This window comes from Phoenix dactylifera, chromosome 2 (genome assembly GCF_009389715.1).
Source record: "Phoenix dactylifera cultivar Barhee BC4 chromosome 2, palm_55x_up_171113_PBpolish2nd_filt_p, whole genome shotgun sequence".
NCBI lineage: Eukaryota > Viridiplantae > Streptophyta > Magnoliopsida > Arecales > Arecaceae > Phoenix > Phoenix dactylifera.
In genome coordinates, this window is record NC_052393.1 from 8,985,843 (window position 1) to 9,001,761 (window position 15,919).

At 38.4% G+C, this 15,919-nt stretch overlaps 2 long non-coding RNA genes across 2 annotated transcripts in view; both read left to right on the top strand.

The window, feature by feature from the left end:
- LOC113463392 overlaps window positions 1-15,919 on the top strand; it is a 49,299-nt gene that overhangs the window by 24,834 nt on the left and 8,546 nt on the right. The window lies entirely within an intron of this gene.
- LOC103717280 lies at window positions 914-9,987 on the top strand. Its single transcript, XR_001879984.3, has 2 exons — window positions 914-1,185; window positions 9,616-9,987. It is a non-coding gene; the product is annotated as an uncharacterized LOC103717280 (long non-coding RNA).

Here is a 15,919-nt window from a genome sequence, read left to right on the forward strand (position 1 = left end):
CGAGCCCTGACGGCGCGGGGGTCCGCGGAGGTTGCCCCCTACCCTCACGGTTTTGTCCTATAAAAGGCGCCTCGTGAGGAAAGGTTTTAGGCCTCCTCATTATAAGGCACAGACATTTCCGCTGATTAGCCGATGTGGGACTAAACTGGAAACCCCATCCCACAACACTCTTTATTATAAAGGATTTACATATCATAAAGTGGATAAAGGATGATATAAGTAAGCTTTATAATCCTTGTCTTTTTCAACTTAAAGTGAGACTAATGTTACTCATGCTCTAAGAGGGGAATAGTTTTGTAGGCCGTATTATTTGTTTTGGTACCTTAATCATATTCTCTTATGGATTGATGACCCTATTTTTTTTTCCCTCATCCTTTTTCTTGTTTCTACTTGTATTAGGAACTAGTGGGTATGTGCCAGTGTTTTTGATAAAAAATCAATGTGTGTTGTAGGATAAGCAAACGATAGATAGATATATGTTGAAATCTAGGATTTCCCATGAATTGCATTGTCCCGCATGCAATTTACAAGGTCTGAGAGATATGACTAAGTTGTTGATTGAGATTGAGAGATCATTGGAGACTTAAAAATAAATACAGGATTAAACTCTAATGAGAAATATAGCTAGGTTGCCATCTTCTAACCTCACTAGTGGTGCCAACTACAAAGCCTTGCTTCATCAACAACCCAAAGTATATAATTAACTAGAACTAGATGTCCAACGAATTAAAGCACATCATCAGGTGAGAATAAATATATATCAAAATTGTTTTCCTAAGTAGCAATTAGTACCAATTTTACTATATTGGAATGCGGTGTCCCTATCTCTAGGTTTGAGTCTAATTTCGAAGAATGTAAGGGTATTTTTAAACATCTGTCCAAGCTCCAACGGCTCCAACAGCTCCAACGGCTATATGCCGGCCGCTTCTGATTAGTACGCGGAGCGACTCCCCGTTTCTGATTTTCTTGTGTCCTGCGGTGTCTCTCTTCTCTTTTCTTTTTCCATAGAACAGTTCTGGTTTTCCCCCAAAAAATTATTATAAATTCTTTCTTCGAGAAGATCTGCGGACGAAAATATGTGGAAAATTTAGAGGGAGGCGAGGCCGCGAGAATCGTCTACGTCGGCTCCAAGAACGCCTCCCAAGTCACCTACAGGATCTCTCGCCTCGTCGCCGATGATCCTGTGTATGCTCTCTCTTTCCTTTTATCTATTTATTTCATGAAAGTTACCTTCTTGAACTCTTTTATATATTTCTTGATGGAAAAAATTGGTAGATATTTCATCCATCTTGGATTTTTTTTTTCCTTGCGAAGTCCGCAAAAGATTTTAGGTTTTTCGAACTGACCCAGACTTATTAGAATCGGCTTTCTTGAGATTCTTGTCAACGTTTGCGATTTTTCTTCCTCATGAAGTATGGGATCGAAAGATCAATGTTTGCAATATCTGAATTTGTTTTATGATTGCATTGGTTCGGTATATTATATGGGTTTCGGAAATAAAATTGAACGTGAATTCCTAGTTTGGCTGCATCCGTGTACATATATAGATCATATGCGGAACTTGGATTACTGCTTAGTGGTCTGGCTACAGCTTTGAATTCTGGAGCTTTTAGGGAAGTTATCCTCATGATCTGGAATAGCCTTCTACTCTAGGGTTCTATGATTTACTACTGAATTTTGTTTCTGGACTTTGTTAACCGCAGAACTTGACATTAGATAACCTACCTTGTTTGTTAGGAATTTCACAAGGATAACAGAGCAATTCTTGGGAGAAAGGAATTGTTTAAGAGCAACCTAAGGAGACTGGCCCATGCATGGAAACTCATCTATGAGCTTGCTTTTACTAGTAACCTTCTGATCCGAACTCATTTTTGGCAATGTTGTTGCATTTGAAGGTTCTATGGCTTCTGACAAAATAATTACAAAGTGCTTGAGTGGAACTTTTATTAACGGTTATTTGACTTTATTTGCTACATTTCTTCAATGATAAAATTTTGGGTTATTTTTGTCACGATCCGGATCCGGATCCGTGACACGGCCGTGCTATTGCTGACTACCGCCCTCAATAGCACAAAGCCTCATAAATGGGTAACAGGATAGTCAAACTAGTCAAACTTTCATTTATAAAATATTTATATTGTATCGCACAAGGCAGTGCAGGGTACAGGGTATCAAGCTTCTATAATATTTTATGTACAAAAAGTATAATTACCCCTAAAAGATAGAAACCCTGATACAAAAAGAGTATCTCTCGCTGCTATCACTGGCGGTGATCTGGAAGAAAAAATGTAAATAAAATGGTATGAGCTACATGGCTCAGTAAGTAATCCTGCATGATCTTATCGGATCAACTATAATATTAAACACTCTTCTTTTTTTTAGCAGGGTTTGAAAAGCTAATATGTACATTACTTAATAATTCTTCATGACAAAATATTGATATCGGTGTTTTATAACAGTGAAAATACAACGTAAAACCGTATACCAACATGCCATGGTTTACACTCTCGGATGCTACTGCGAAGTCATTATCGGCCACTGGCGGGGCCAGCTCAGTCATTATCGGCCACTGACGATGCCAGCTCAGTCATTATCGGCCATTGACGATGCCAGCTTAGTCATTATCGGCCACTGGCGGGGCCAGCTTAGTCATTATCGGCCACTAACAGGGCCAGCTCAGTCATTCTTGGCCACTGGTGAGGCCAGCTCAGTTGCTCTCGATCAATAGCATCTATAAGCCCCTAAGTAGTACCTCTTGCAAGTAGTACACACAGCTAGATTGCAATTTATCATCATATCTTATACTTATATCACAATTATCATATTAAGCACAATTGACCTACGCGAACCCAGATTGGGTAAATTAGACTTGGGCCAGATCCTTAGATGGGATCCAGGCCAGTGAATTCATATTATGATAAACTTATGAAATAAATAGAAAATAATGTAACCCCTATGTTATTAATTTAGGTGATCAAGGATTTGTCACCCGGACGTAAGAAATTGGAAAGCAAATTTCCGTAAGTGACCTGTCTTAATCTTATTATAGATCATGTATCACGTTTTATAAGATGAACAAGTATTATTCATGCAATGTGAATTGTGTATATGATTTGTGAAAAAAGTAAGTAACATGTCCTAATCTTATTACATTTATGAATCATGTACGTAAGTAGCATGTCTTTAATCTTACTACTTTATGGATCATGTGTGTATCATGTTTGTCAAGATTTTAAAGGATCATGCATGCAAGTTGATTTGTGTGTGAGATGGATCATGATACTATTATTGCGCTTAATATAGTAATTGTGGTATAAGTATAAGATATGATGATGAATTGCAATCTAGCTGTGTACTACGTGCAAGAGGTACTACTTAGGGGCTCATAGATGCTACTGACCGAAAGCAACTGAGCTGGCGTCGTCAGTAGCCAAGAATGACTGAGCTGGCCCAGCCAGTGGCCGATAATGACTGAACTGGCCCCATCAGTGGCTGATAATGACTTCATAGTAGCATCCGATAGTGTAAGCCACGGCATGCCGGTACTACTTATGGGCTCATAGATGCTACTGACCAAAAGCAACTGAGCTGGTCTCACCAGTGGCCGAGAATGACTGAGCTCACCCTGCCAGTGGCCGATAATGACTGAGCTGGCTCCGCCAGTGGCCGATAATGACTTTGCAGTAGCATCTGAGAGTGTAAACCACAGCATGCCGGTATACGATTTTACGTTGTATTTTCACTGATATAAAACACCGGTACGAATATTTTATCATGAAGAATTATTAAGTAATGTACATGTTAGCTTTTCAAACCTTGCTAAAAAAAGAAGAATGTTTAATATTATAGTTGATCCGATAAGATTATGCAGGATTACTTACGAAGCCGTGTAGCTCATACCATTTTATTTATTTTTTTTCTTCTAGATCACTGCCAGTGATAGCAACGAGAGATACTCTTTTTGTATCAGGGTTTCTATCTTTTGGGGGTAATTATACTTTTGTGTACATAAAATGTTATGGAAGCTCTGTACCCTGCACTACCTTGTGCGATACACTGCAAATATTTTATAAATAAAAGATGGATTAGTTTGACTACCCTGTTACCCATGTTTGAGGCTTCGTGCCATTGTGGGTGGTAGTCGGCAATAGCACGGCCATGTCACGGATCCGGCTTTGGGTTGTGACAATTTTTACTTGTAGTAAGCTGTGAAATAGATGGTTGAAGAGTCTTTCATTTCTATAACCACTATAATTCAACCATATTTGCAAATATGTTCTGTAATTTCTGGTAGAAGTTTGTTAGAGAACATGAATTTTCTAACTCATTTGAATATTTCATCACCACTGGTACTTCAAAGTTGGCATAATTCTTCGAGTGTCATGCTTATTGTTTCACCACTTGTCAGACATTTTTACTAAACCGAACTAGAGGCATAAGATTCTTTTGGGTCATTCTGGTTGTGTGGATCTGCAGTAAGTATGCACTTTTTGTTCCTGTACTTCTATGGCAGTTGTGCATGCTAATGATAAGAACGGATCTATGTTAACATATATGTATACATCTGTCAATGGCTAGTTTTTCGAAGACTTTATTGTTATCAGGCTAAAAGGTGTGATCCAATATCCAGGATTCAAGATAAATTTGATAGTATGCTTAAACATCAGCCACCTGATGCTTAAGATTTATATTTTCCTTGTTGGATAAATAAGCTAGAAACCTGCTGGTCTTTGACTGGCATAGGCATGAAATTTTATACTATAGTCCTTGGTTGTAGGCTTTCCTTAATGACAATTTTAGATGAAGATGATGCGCTTCTCAAAAGCTTATTGAGTGGTAGAGTTCTTATTGCTTGAATTTAGGTTTTTCTTTTTCCAATAAACACCAACCACAACAAATAGTCCTTGCATCATCAATAAAGGATCAATTTCACCATCTAATGTCATATGGATCAAAGAATGTCTTGCAAGGAAGTGATGGAGGACCGAAGAGGGGCATGATTCTATATATTTGGGTGCACCATGAAGAAGGGAGATAGAGCTAAAGTGCAGATTTTAGGACATGCTTCCCCGCAGTTTTAATCTGAAACCTGACATGTCACTTTGAAATAATTAAACTTGGTCTAAATCACCGTAAGCGTTGTATCTTTTGTGTATGTGCGGCCAGTGTCGTATGTCAGTATGTGCTATTGCATGTTAGTACTGGCACATCATGCCCTCTGCATTGGTCCTGTATTTATACAGAAGTGATGTGTGATTCTTTATTCCTGGATGTAGACAGACTGATACAAGGAACACTTTAAAACTCATGCGGTGTACTCACAAGGATGAGGAAAGCATCAACTAAGCAATCCCGAAAAATTATTTCTTAAATTTGAGGTAACTTTAATTTTACACAGGTATATACAACTTAAATATATTTTGACCTTATCTGTGCCTTCGAGTTGGATGCAGATCTTATCCAAAAGGCCAAAATCTTCACTCTTTTCTCCTTGAGAGCCCAGACTCTTCCCATGTCTAGCAAATCTGCTATGTTTGCTCTTAGTTTCATATGTTTGAACCATGAAATCCATCTTGGCCCACCATCTTGCCCTCTAGATTTCATGTTAGGACTCTCTCTTTCTTAAGGTTGTCTTTGCTAGGAAATATACCAAGTTACAGTTGGTCTACTCACAAGGATGAGGAAAGCATCAACTAAGCAATCCTGAAAAATTACTTCTTAAATTTGAAGTAACTTTAATTTTACACAGGTGTATACAACTTAAATATATTTTGACCTTATCTGTGCCTGCGAGATGGATGCAGATATTATCCAAAAGACCAAAATCTTGGCTCTTTTCTCCTTGACTAGAGCCTAAACTCTTCCCATGTCTAGCAAATCTGCTATGTTTGCTCTTAGTTTCATATGTTTGAACCATGAGATCCATCTGGCCCACCATCTTGCCCTCTAGGTTTCATGTTAGGGCTCTCTCTTTCTTAAGGTTGCCTTGGCTAGGAAATATACCAAGTTATAGTTGGTTGATGTCATGTTGAAAGATTGTCATAAATTGTTGTCAGTCTTGACAGATCATGTCTTGAGCCATAAAGTCACTGTGTATTGTTGCATATGTTTAAGGGCTGTGTTTTCCTGTAGATTATTGATGCCTTTAATGATTTAGACTCATATAGGGACTCCACTTGCTCTATCAAATAGCATGTTCTCTTACATATTTATACTTTGACACCTTTCAGATACGATCCTAATAAGGGCTGATCAGTTAGCATTCTGAACTGACGAGTGCCAAGTTATATCACAATTTAGACTACTTGAATATCTAATAATTCAATTTTTTCTTATTTGGCCTCCCATTTGTCATTGAACTATATTGAACAAAACTTTAGAATTGGTACGGCTGCCAAGGTTTATTTCTTTTTCTTTTTTAACTTATGTGATAGTTCTTATCGCAAAATGGGTTTTCAATTTGTAAATTCTTTATCATTTTTACAAACTTCTGAAGCAGAAGATCTAACATTTTTACTGGTTTTATTATTGAAGCTTCTATTCCACATATTGCTTAAGTCTTTCTATAGCATTCATGGACTACATTCACTGAACTCTAATTTAATGAATGGGGCTGATTCACCACCTCAGAATTTAGGTTCAAAAGGAAACTGTGTTATGAAGTCTAACCTGTCCCTGGCTGCTTGAGGAGCATTCTATTAATTCATGGGATCTTGTTTGTGAATTTTCTTGATTGGCATGCTATTTTTGTTTGCTTCTGTCACAATTATTTAATCTTCTTTTGTATTATAACTTGACTTCCCTTGAAAGCAGAAACTTCTTAATGTTCTGAAGTGGCCTCATATACTGATCAATCAAACCAAAAATCAAATGCAGAACGATAAGCATATGAGGCCAATTTATTCCTGCTATAAAAGGACAACGTCCAGATGGGGCAGCAGTTGTTACCTTCAGCCTATAAGCTGCAAACAATTGACTGCTATGCACAGACAGGACTTGGCCGTAGTTCAAATGTTCAAGGCTTTCAAACAACTGCAAAATATGATCTCAAGTCTGATAAGTTTATCATTCACGGCTTTACTCTTATATATAGAAAAGCGAGCAGTGGAGAAGATCTTATAGATGATTTTTTGATATCCAAATAATCTTGTTATTAACTTATTTGCTCAATAATTAGCATGGAGTTGCTGAAACAATTCATGCTCCCTAATTAGAATCTCATAATGTTTGTGAACAGTCAGGCTTCATTATACAACTCCAAAGTGGATAATCAGTTAACTTTGTTGGCATCACCATTCAAAATATTGGATCAAAATTTGGAAATGGAGCATTCAACTCCATGGGTAGTGGTATTCGACAATTTGATTTTGTGTGAATACCAAGAATGCTGATGAGTAGTGCTGCAAATGATCTGAGCTTCTCATGAGCAGCTCGGGCTCATCTAGGCCCGGACTCAGGTCAGCTAGAAAATGAGCCGAGCTCTAATACTTTTTGGAGCTAGGCTCATAATGAGTAAAGTTTGAACATGAGCCAGTTGCAGAAATAATGGATAAGCTTGGATCAGCTCGATAAAACGTTGGTGCAGAGCTTAAATCAGCCAAGCTTCAAAAGCTGAAGTCAAGCTCAGGTTGAGCTCAAGCTGAGTTTCGGAAGCTCATATATATAGCAAGCAGAGCTTGAGCGGCCTGCTATTCAGCTTGGCTTGGCTTGTTTACACCCCTACTGACGAGGGCTGTTCTGTCTTTCTTCACTTTTTCTGCTTGTGATACCCTAGCTCATCCTTATTGTGTTGCATCTAAGTGATGGACTGATAACTATGTAAACTATATCTGGCAATCCGGTTTCTTTGATGCTCTATCAGTTTTTTCTCCTTCCAATAATCTGAGGAAACATGAGTTCTTTGATGAATGGCCTAATAATAAGTTAGACAAACAAAGGTTGAATGGTTTGTCTTTTGCTGAACCGTCTTTACTTCCCTCTCTAAGCAAACTTGTTATAGACGTTGGTTGAACAGATCATCCCTTATGTTGTATGTAAGAAGGAAATGATTCATACCAATTTCTTTCATCACATATTTATAGGGATTAAATGACGGGACTTTGATTACTTTAGGTTTAAATTGGTTAACGGGCGTACTGACACTGTAATAGGATGGTACCGGTATGGGGACCCGTACCGAGATGGCAAACCTTAGTTTGGAACATGACTTGTTTAGGAAGACAATCTTTCTGCGTGTGGCTGCAATAAATTCCTGTAATATGGGATAGATCGTCAATAATAGCTTCAGATAAAGGTTCAATTCTGACTGCTTAAGCTGCTAAGGCATGAAATATATGCATATTCATGATTTTAATTATGATGTTATTTCCCTCTTGGGGTCATCAAACTATGCGTATTAAGTGATGCTCAAACTCTGCCTGGCTTTAGGCAGTAAATAGTTTCGATAACTTAGTGCGGTCCATCTTTGTTGACAATAACTTAACTATGATGATGTGGTTTTCTTCTAAGGCAAGCAACTTTGGTAACTTATGAATGATGCAAGGACATGAATCCAACTAAGAAAGAACTTCCGTTGTAAGGACATAAACCTGACAGACGAAGAACTTCCTGTGCAGAGCTCATTATGTGGAGGTTGATTCTGTTGTCAATAATATTCTTGTTAAGAGAAACAATTAGAGAAACTTTATGATTTAGACATGCTATCACTGTTGGGAAAAACTTAAATGCGCATGCGGCCAAATCTCGGGCCGCATGCGCGTTTGAGAAAAAGGAAACGCCAGCGGGTTTACGCGTTTAAAATCGGGTTATTTGGATTTGAGCTGGGGACTACGCGCCTCGTGGCTCTAATTGGCCGGTCATGCACGTGCGCGTTTGAGAACAAGGAAATGCCAGTGGGTTTGCGCGTTTAAAATCAGCAAAACACCCGTTGGCATTTCGCTGGCAGCGTGGCTACTTCCGCGGACGCATCCGCAAAATTACCATTTTGCCCCTGATCACATACCCCTATATATACCCCTCAATTTCATCTCTTTCGAAACACGAAAAATTAAAGAAAAATATTGGAAAAATTCTGAAGAAAAGTTCTTCCTCCTCCTAGCCACTTGTGATTTTTATTCTTGCTCTTTTATATTTTATTTTATTTTTTTACTTTCGTTCTTTACTGGATCTGCAAGTCCAATCGGATTTGCTTTGACTTCTTCCGAGACGTGCCGAAGAAGAAGTTGTAGGGTCGTCGTATCTCAGAGGAGGATTGCCGGAAGATCCGTACGTGGGGGCAAATACTTTTTTAGGATAGCATATACGCGCTTCGACCTGCCTTCAATCAGGCTACTTTCTTCTACCTTTATTTTTAATTTAATATTAGTAGATCTGTAGAATTTGAAAATCTATGATATAAATTTATTAAATGCATAGATTTATTTTGTGCTAGAATAGATTTATTTTGCATTAAAATAGAATTAATTGGATGTCGAATGATATATATATATATATATATATTATTCCTTTTAAGATTTTCCATTAATTGCATTTATAGATTTATTTGTTTATTTAGATAATATATTGCTAACAATCACTCTATTGACAAAAGAAGACATCTTGTTTTTTTGTTTACAGTGATGAGGAAGCTCCAGCTGATCTGTTAAAAGAATGAGGATTCATGATCACCTTAGGAAAGATGGATATGCTGCAAATGCAGAAAATTGTGTTGGTTATCATCTCCACTAAGAAACACGATGATTTAGCAAGGATCATCTTACACAAAGATGGAAATTGGATTTGTAAAAAAATATATTGATATTATTGCGAATTATGGAGAGGTGGCTTAGTTGCTAGCTGCTCTAGAGTTTAACAAAAAGAAAAAGAAATTTAGTTTCTGTAAGATATGCAGTATACTGAGATTTTATCTTGATCTTTTGCTGCTATGTGCTGCAAGTTTCGATTCCTTATGGTATAACTTTTTTCTCCATGTTGATGTGGCCAAGTCAACTAACTTCTACTCTAACTACTTCCCCTGTTATTTATATCTTTAAATTGTTTCTGCTGGGCTGAATAGATAATGCTGTGTAGGATCCATGAGTACCAGAAACAGTAGACAGTTTAAACTGTTTCACATTAACTGAATTGAGGAGCAGGATCTTAATAATACAGTGGGATGTACCATGCAATGGTTGTGTCTGATGTATAATATAGGAAAATGACCAACAATGGACTCTTGTGTAGGGCGTCTTCATTACTATATGCCATGGTGGGCAGGTGGGCAGGCATTTCGGGTGGGGGTTAGATGAAACAAAATTTGGTAATGCTAGGAACTCTATAGAGTACAGACACACACACACAAACAAAAAAAAAGGCAAAAAAAAATAATCAGAAGATCTACTTGCTAGAAACACAGAACACTTGTTAGATCTACTTGCCAGGGTCAGAAAGCAAGTGAAAGATCCAGCTGCATAATTAGTGCTGCAGTATTGACACTTACCAATAATTGTTATGAGAATAGCATGGCATTTCCTATGAAGCAATTAAGGAATTGGAATGCAAGAATTTTTAAACAGGAACTTATCTGCCTCAAGAATATGTCTGGACCTTATTTAAGTGGTAATGATGAATATCTTCAATGAAACTTCAGAAACTTCAAATTCACTTTTCTATCAACTGAAGAAGATGGGACAGCAAGAAATTGCTGATAGTGGGTGTATCTGCTTATTGCAGAGGAGTATACAGAAGAAGTACTTCTTTCAAGACTGAGGAAGGTATTTGGCAACGTGATCATTTTAAAATAGTGCACTTTTGGTGAAAGACATGTCTAGACTCTAGAGTGATGATAATTTTGAAGCAGGGCGATTTTTTTATAGGTTTTTATGGTATTTAACAGGATTTTTTGCTGTATACTCTTAATGTATAACAAGTTAGATGTAAGCCTATCTGTATGCCCAACTTTATGAAACATATGATCTAATCGATTACAGTCTTATGCTACAGATTTCATAAATTCATGTTTTTCTGAAAAAATGTGGAGATGGATGTATTTCTGTACTATTAACAGCACCATTCAGTTGCAAGATATTGTGCTTTTGATCTTTCGGTGAAGAATGGTATTTTGTGGGGCAAGAGGGTTTTTCGCTGTTTAATATTAACGTGTAACAAGTTAGGCATAAGCCTACTCACGCTCAATTTTGAGAAAGTATTTGATCAGGTGTATTATGATCTTATGCTAGAGATTTCACAATTGATGTTTTCTGAAAAATGGTATAGATGGTTTTGCTGTATTGCTGCCAGCATAATTCAGTTTCAAGATATTCTTCTTTTGATCTATTGGTGCAGAAGGTCTATCGTAGTGCAAGTTTCTTCTTTTCACCGGCTCATGAAAACTTAGTTATATGCCTTCTTTTTTTTTTGTTTGATAGAAGGGCCTGTCAGCAATGAGCGCTACACAATGGGGGTAGCCTCCCCAAATACACCTAGTCCCATGAAAATGTTGTTGATTGTTTTTTTTATGTGATGCAACTGAACCTCAGATGTGCTCAATCTTAAATTTTTCTTGGATCATTTTGACATGCCTTGGGTCTGTCAATTATCTGAAGCCTTTTCAAATGTGCATGAATCCAAAATCAAGCTAGTCAACAGGTGAGCCAGGAGTTTAGAGAACTTCCTGTCGAAATATCCAGACCTTCAGCTCACTTATAAGAAGCTGAAGGAGGAAACTAGATTCCCTTAACAGAGAAGTTCGACAGAAGCTCAGCTATTAATTCAATCTGAAGTCTCTGAGTTTAGTCTTTTGGAAGCAATGCTTTCTGAATGAGGAAAAGTATGCAAATAGAAAAAGTTTGGAGGAAAGGGTGAGATACATCTTTATCGGTTTTCAAGTGCACAAGATGGGAGCATGAGGTATATCAACTAGGAAAAACAAGGTGTATGAATGTTTTCTTGTTTGGAACGGTTACTGAATCGCCAGATTCTCTTGAAATAATGCATTTTAGGCATATATTATGTGAAGACCCGAATTGGGCCCATCCTAGGGCCCAATGAACTGAAGTCGGCAAGGAGTGCCGACTTCAGTTGAGTCATCGTGGTCTCCCCACGATGACCACGCCGGCCGAACGGCCAGCGAATCCCCCGCAAGCGCCCCCCCCCTCTTCCCTCTTTCCCTCTCCCTCTCTCTCTCTCTCTCTCTCTCTCTCTCCCTTTCTCTTTTCTCTGAGAGCCCATCCCTTCCTCTTCGTTTTCCCTCTTTGTGAAAGGATCGCCGGAGCCCCATCACCGCCGGAGCCGCCATCACCGTCGGGAAGCCACACGTCGACGACCGGAGGTGAGGAAGATCACTAATTTACTATTTTTATAGATTTAAAGGGGAAGGAATGAGGGTTGTTAACTGGTTTTCACTTCCCCTGTTTCGGGGAAGTTTCTTTTGTGGGATTCGGCCGGCCGACGGCGGCCGGCCGGGGTCAATCCGGCCGAAATGGGTTCGGCCGGAGGTGGGTGAACGGGGGCCGGGCTTCCAGCCCCGGTCTCCCTCTCTTTCCTCCCTTTTCTTCCTCTCTCTCTCTCCTTCTTCTCTTCTTCTTCCCTTCCGTCGCCTGTGACCGTGGGGTGACCGACGGCGGCTGGCCGAGCGCCGCCGCCGAGGGCCACGGTCGGCCGCCGAGGGCCGACCGGAACCACCAGCTACCCCCCCCCCCCCCCTTCTTCCTTTTCCTTTCTTCTTCTTCTTCTTCTTCTTCTTCTTCTCTTCCTTCTTCTTCTTCTCTTTCTTCTTCTTCTTCTTCATTCGGCCTGGGTGTTTTTCCTTGCTTTGAAATGTGTGCCTTAATGGTGAACCAGACTTTGAACCGGGTCTAAACTGTAAACCGGTTCCACCTAATCCTTGTATTGGGTTTGATCTGGATTTGAGTGAATGGGTTTTGATTAGGGTCTGAATCTGAGTCAGGAATTTGGGTTAGCCTGATGTAAGTATAATCTGGTTCGTCAAGATTTGATCTGATCTGGTCTGATCAGATCTGGTTTGGGTTGGGTTGGGAATCTGTGTTGGGCTGAGTTGAACCTAATTGGATCTGTGGGCTGGGTTGGTTTGGGCCCGAGATCTGATCTGGGCCTGTAAACTGGTTTGGTTCAGTTGGGCCTAATCTGTTTTGGGCCACAATTGACTTGGGTTTAAAGGATTCTGATTTTAGGGTCTATGTTTGATCTTAGGGGCCCATTCTTGGATCTATGAACTTAGGAGTTTAAGGGTTTAAAAATTTTTTTAAATTATGTTTCTTAGTTAATTAAATAAATAATGTTTATGTTTTAATCAGGGGTTCGTGATATCTGTGGCAGGAATTTTTAAGCGAACCCAGGTAGGTGACCGTTGCTTTAAAGTAGAATTCTAACATGTATCTTGCATATGTTGATTTATTATTAGCAATATGTGTTAGAATTAAAATTAAATATTTAATTTCATAAATTGTTATGCGCTTTACTGTGGGGAGTATGATTATGATTTTGATATAGAAAGTTGATTTATTGATTTTCAAAATCCGCGTGACTATAGTCTAGACCCCGCCAATGGGATGATACGTTGGCCCTGTCGACTTGTACTGAGGAACTAGTTCCGACACCGCGACCACCGGTGATAGAATAGTGGCGGCACAGGGGTGCGTTTTGCTCTTCGGAGCGGCTCGGTGGAGCGTGAGTTTGGCACCAGGGGGTGCGGCACAGTGGTGCGTTGGCTCAGTGGAGCGGCTCTTCGGAGAGTTGTATTGACACTTCGGTGTAACCATGCCACTGGGTGATGTGGCCGTAGTCATGCGGTTGAGTTATTTTGAGTCTCGGATTGGGTTTACAGATTATTGTGTGGATTTTTGGATTTATGTGTTTAGCTGCTTTTATATGCATTATGACATGTTATATGATGACTTTATTGCATGATGTCGCCTACTGAGCTGTTAGCTCACTCCTACTATTTACATTTTTGCAGGTGATGATATATGATTATGGGGATTACGGGACGGAGTGATCATGATGTAGTTAGCTAGTGGATATAGACTTTCTCTTTTGACTTATGTATATATGGACATTTGATCTGAAAACTGGAATTTATTTTTAATTAGTTATTAATAGTTGATCTGATTTATCTGCCTTGCGTGCCTGCGGGGTCCGCCCTGTAGGTGCGCGGCGTCTGCTCGTGCCCCGGGCCCCGGGTTCGGGGCGTGACAGATTTATTGGTATCAGAGCTTAAGGTTAAGGTATCCTAGGGTTTAGGTTCAGGTAAGTGTGAGTGGGGAATTATGATAGAAAAACTATCAAAGCCTTGGTTTATAGTCACTTGAGATTGTAACATGAATGATATTATAACCTACGGCTTAAGACCACTAGGGACTGTAGGCTTAATGGCATTAGAGTTTGACGTTTAAGATCATTAGGGATTGTGACATAAATATATCATAGCTTAAGGTTATGATCAATTGGGACATGACAATTATATTTGGTGCTTAAGGTGTAAGATCACTGGGCATTATGATAAAATGTATGCATCGGGTTTGGTTTTCGATGAGTGTGGAAGGAAAGTATAAATTATCTTTGATCATGATAAGAGAGGTTTGACCTAAGATAAGTGTAGGAAAATTAACAATGGCATACCGGTTATACCATGTTCAGATATTATTTAAACGACTTGGAAGTTCAAACTTGATATGGGTTGTGATATGATCGTACTTTTGGTTTTGCTACTAATTATCAGAGTATGATTTATACATACATCTTCCGTATTATTGGAGTGGGCTAAGAAAGATTTTTCGTAGTATTAGTGCAGAATGTTTTCGAGGTTAAATCTGTATGGGGATTATATTTGGATTTGACATGTTTGAATATTGTAAATCGGCATATTTCTATTAGTGGATTAAATTCTTAAGGCCATATAGTATGCAAATTGGTGGAGTATTCTAATTATTTGAATTTGTATATTTGGATTGGGCTACTAAATTTTTCTTATAATTGTTGGAGACCATTGGATGTGTTAACTTGAACTCAAGTCAAGGTTTATGACCTAACTAGAAATCTTTGTCATTGTAAAATACAAAATTGAGTAGAAATTTCGATTTTGAGATGCTTATGTGAGTTATCATGGGTAGCATTAATCATAGACATTAAGGATTTTGGTAAAGAAGGATTTGGAAGTTGATAGAGTTAATTCCTACTCATAGTGATATTGGCTCAACAGTTCTAACCCATTGAGTTTGAGGTAAATTCTGTTGGAAGGAAAATCAATGCAGATTTTCTAATTAAATTGCAAAGGGAATACAAGAATTACCCCCTTTAAATTAAACCTAGATATTTTGGATTCTAAAAAGGTTGTGGAGATTACATAGTGACCTTAAACTTGACTAAAGGATCGGGGGTTAGTTATGGTATGTACACTCTATATAAATTGGGGACAAAAAGATCTAGAGGTTTTGCTCTAGTTCTACTTGGAAATTTGAAATTTGGAGTTTCTTAGTTTCAATGCAAAATGATACTTTAGTCAGAAATCATTTTGTGACTTTAGAGAATTAAATGAATTAAATCAGAGAGTGCAGCGGAAGTGTGGTGGTTTGACTTATTTTGAAACTGGTTAAGATCATTAATATTTGATCTAAAAGGCATTTATTTGCTTTTGTTATTGATAAATTTGAGTTAATTTATCATGATTTTGAAATGCTAAAATTAGAATGCAACCTAATTATGATCGTAACCGAAGTGTGAATGAGCTATTCTGAGAGTTTTCTTTGGTAGAGCAATTTGTATTTCAAGTTATGATTAATTAGATTTTGACTAAATTAAGCGAAGGAATATTAATCATGAGATATTATCGTGCAATATAATTATTTTGGAAGTTTAACTTGATATCAGGCACTGTGGATATTGCTTCTAGTTGAAGTTAATTATTTTGGTGGCAAATTAAGAT